General features: G+C 32.3%; 1 protein-coding gene across 1 annotated transcript in view; it reads left to right on the top strand.

The window, feature by feature from the left end:
- The first annotated feature begins 1,726 nt into the window (after positions 1 to 1,726).
- The window catches only part of LOC106685778 (uncharacterized), a 208,665-nt gene continuing 206,057 nt past the window's right edge, over positions 1,727 to 4,334 (top strand). Inside the window, exon 1 of the mRNA XM_067049535.1 lies at positions 1,727 to 1,841. The gene's annotated coding sequence lies outside the window, so the exon portion shown is untranslated. The remainder of the gene's footprint in view (positions 1,842 to 4,334) is intronic.

Below are 4,334 nucleotides of genomic sequence, written 5' to 3'. Positions count from 1 at the left end.
TTTGTACATTTTACCTCCCAACTTGATTCTCCAATTTCCCTTGATATTCTGAACACAAGCATCTACCTTCCCTAGCAAGTCACAACCTACAATCACTTTGTATTCCCTGGAGATACTCCCTACGATATGCACCAGCAAGTTTTCTCTCTACTAAATCTCCACCATTTTAAACGTATCTCTACTTCCCCCTCTACCGCACAAAGGCCACCCAGGGTGATTAATTTACATTGACGTTTGAGGATCTGGTGTGTCCTCTCTCCACTACACAGTTTTTCTTGGGTTTCTCGGGACACGATGGAAGCAGTGTTGGAACTGCCGGTCTCTTCTCCCTCACATTATAATTCAGCAGTGTGCGGTCGCCTCTCCGCTGACATCCCCTTGAGATGTCTCGCGTCGTTCTCTCTTCAGTCCCTCGCCTCCATTCTCCTCTGTTCTCTCGTTTCCATCCTCTTGTTTTCACCTTGTCCCCTTGACTACCTCGATTCCGTGGCTCCTCGACTTCTTCTCGGTCTCTGATGCTCCCAATTCTTCCGTAGTTTCATCTGAAGATCTACTCAACTTATTTTAGTAGTACAATGATCGGATATGCAAATGATAATAAAGATGTCTGCCTAAAATAGTATATGAAATTGAGGTTTTTATATTTTCGTAGTACAATGATCGGCCATGCAAATGATCATTTAATAAAGATGTCTGCCTAAAATAGTAAATGAAGTCGAGTTTTTTTTATTTTCGTAGTACAATAATCGGACATGCAACTGATAATAAAAATTTGTACCTAAAATAGTATTTGAAATTGAGGTTTTTATATTTTCGTAGTACAATGATCAGCCATGCAAATGATAATAATTCATGTAATTCAAGCATTGATCCAACAGTAATGTTAAAACCGCCCACAGCCTACCACGACTACATATGTATTTATATTAATATACCCGCTTCACCCTGCATAAAGGGTTGTCTTTTAATAAGAAATATACAACTGGTTATTGGTAATATATAATCGCTTTGCCTACTTAGCCACAAGAGGCATCCTTTTATAGCTCAGGTCTTCAGTAATGTGAGTGTGATACGGGGCAATCAAAACTGCAAGTGCACGGGGGTTTGAAGGAATTTAAATGATGTCTTCTAAGCTGTTTTTTGAACATTGCGGAAAATGCATAACGGGATATAGTTACAAAAACTTTTACCAAATTAAAATCAAAATGACTTCACCTTTTGAAACAATCCCTCTTTCCTACCTAATGGCTGGTACATTAAATTAGGAGATACGAGACAATTAATATACTATGACAAAGGTAATGCGTAGAAGTTGAAATAGGTAATGTACTAATTGTTGTTTTTAAATATGTTAAATTGGTGAGGGCACAGCTGATGTGAGTATGCACCTCCAGGTATTAATAGTTGAGCCAATTGGTCTAATCGAAATATTTATTATATTATAGCTATTAACTATATTTTATTATAAACTGTAGTATAACTATTCAATTAACATATTCATTAATTGGGGTGTTCAAGAAATTTTTAAAAAAGAAGAACTAATTATCTAATTGAAAATATCTGGTCATCATTTATGAGTTACTTGGCAGGAGTCGGAGTAATTATGAAGATATCTAAATTTTATATTAATAATAATATGGATAAGATGAGACACGCCGACCGCAGCAGTCTTCGGCTAGGTTCGGCTAGGTTCGGGTTCCTCCGCGGCCACCACTAGTAGTCCCATGCTTCAGTACTGCGGTGCCACCGCTTGTTGTTGGTTGTGCTAGTGTCGCTCTCGCTCCCACTGGTATCCCTCGTAGCGCCTCTCTTATTGCCCGTGTCCTTCTATTATTTCCTCTGTAAGTATATAACAATAATTATCTATCCAAGTATTTTTTACTGTTGAAACTTTAATTGTAGGGAAAGGATAAGTAGAAATGGTTCCCGCTTGAATTGTCTTACAACTGAATTAATGTGCAATATTATTTATTTATAGATTAACATATTAGATGATGAAACGTTAATGTTTACTGAATTTTAAGTTTATTTTTCTTTATTATTCTAACAAATTTCAGACAATATTATCGATTGGCTGTTGTTAATGAGATTAGCCGTGTAAAGGGAAACGCATTTTTGAATATAGACAATTATTGGACTGGGGTTTTGATTATATTTTTTTACCCCTAATAATCGTTTGCAGTTTTTTTAAATGTTTGCGAAAAAATTATTGATTTAAATAGATTATATTTTTATAAACAATGGAAATATATTGAGAAAAAAATTAAATTTATCATAGCAAAGATGTAGTTTGTGAGATATGCCCAATTTTTTCATTTATACCAATTGATTTTCTCCCTACCGGTTTGATATCTCTTATCATTCCGCTTTCTGAACTTATCAGCGCTGAGTTTCCGGACGTAATATTTTGCTTTCACTCAATATCGAGACAATATAAACTTCAAATTTTACATAATGCAAGTTACATTTAAAACTTACAAATTTTAATTGCTCCTTTATGCAAATATGTTTTGTTTTTTTTTATCATTATCTCGTTTTTTTCAGTTTAGTTGCAGTTATATGATTACAATTAATACCACGTTATCTTTATACATGTTTAGTTGCAGTTATATGATTACAATTAATATCACGTTATCTTTATACATGTTTAGTTGCAGTTATATGATTACAATTAGTACCACGTTATCTTTATACATATTTAGTTGCAGTTATATGATTACAATTAGTACCACGTTATCTTTATACATATTTATTTGCATTTATATGATTACATTACTAGTTTTTCAACGAGCAATAATTGCAAGTATAAGTACAAATTTAGGACTGAGGGAAGTAAAAGGGTCTAATGGATATTATAAACTGTAACAGGCATGTTTTTTGAGAATGACCCTTACCTTTAGTTGTTTATTAACTCAAAAAACTGGTTTTTTTTTGGTTTTTTTATAATAGTTGATTATTTTCAGTTATTAAGTTTTGTAATCCCCCAATGTAGAAATTATCAAGCCTATCTTAAAATGTTAGCACATGGGTTTGATGGTGGTGGAGATTTGTTATTATGAAACAACCTATAGCTACTTATTAGCTATAGGTTCTAGGTTCTGCCTTGTGATTGTTTAGTACAGTGCCACAAATTGAAGAACCACTTCCAACCTCCACGTCCTGAGAGAAGGTAAAGAATAAAACAGTTGTTACGACAATCCCCCTCCCCTTTGAGCAGCTGCAAAGTCAGCACTATGAATTGACAGTGGCCATTATTAGCGCTTTAACAAGTTTCCTCTTCAAAATAATGTTTTTGTCTTCAACGTCAACAAAACATCGATATAACTTAGTATAATAGTTTCTTAGGTCTTACTGTTAATATTTAAAACTGTCTTAAATAAATGTTATTTTATTGTTATTATATTAACATTGACCGTTTACTTTGTTATAACCTGAAAGAGGGATGTATTTATTTCATACCGCCTGCTTGTACCCTCCAAGGGAACAGCCCGAGTTGCTATGAATATTTTTAAACTATTTCAAGACGATGTCGGTGTATCTCATTTTGTAAAAACCTTTTATGAGCAATCCAATATTTAATTATATAATTAACTCATTTTCCATCAATTCTAGAAATAATTAATTATATTAACCATATTTTCAAATAAATCGATGTATTTCTGATTCGTATATACAATGAATATGACGTTCAAGTTATTTTAGTATTATAATAATAGATATAGTAATTATCTTGTATCATGTTTCAGTTTTCAATATACGGTTATTATTCTTTAATTTTCTTTAATATCCTAATGATAGTGATGATAGTGGCTTGAAAAAGCCATTTCCCGAAAAGTATGTTGCTAAGAAATCAGCTCATCGACTTCCTTAATTATGTAATAATATATCAAATCTCATATGTTTCTATCGTCCTACTGATTTGCTATCACAGTGTAGGAAAAACATTGTTTTAGGTTGGCAGTAGGTTTTTCATCGTAAAAAGTATAGTCAAGTAAAATTGCAAGTTAGCCTAGAAGTATTTATTAACTTCCTTTCATTGGATTATAATTTAAATTACTGTTGTCAAAAGACAATGCTAAAGAGTTTTCCATTTTCTGGTGGTAAGTGGTATTATGGGTAATTTTTTAAAATGGCGGTCATTTATTTTAAGGTTTATAGCTAATAACTCCAAAAGTATTGCTAGTAGCTTTACTTTGTCAATATGTAAAATTTAAAAGATTAAATTGCCCAAATTTTAGTATTTAACATATATGAGTATGGAGGTATATATAACATATATGCGTATGGAGGTATATATATATATATATATATATATATATATACAATTTATTGAT

The sequence above is a fragment of the Halyomorpha halys genome, unplaced genomic scaffold (genome assembly GCF_000696795.3).
Source record: "Halyomorpha halys isolate HHAL.00 unplaced genomic scaffold, Hhal_1.1 Scaffold741.1, whole genome shotgun sequence".
Taxonomy (NCBI): Eukaryota; Metazoa; Arthropoda; class Insecta; order Hemiptera; family Pentatomidae; genus Halyomorpha; species Halyomorpha halys.
This window is presented reverse-complemented; position numbering and strand designations above follow the sequence as displayed.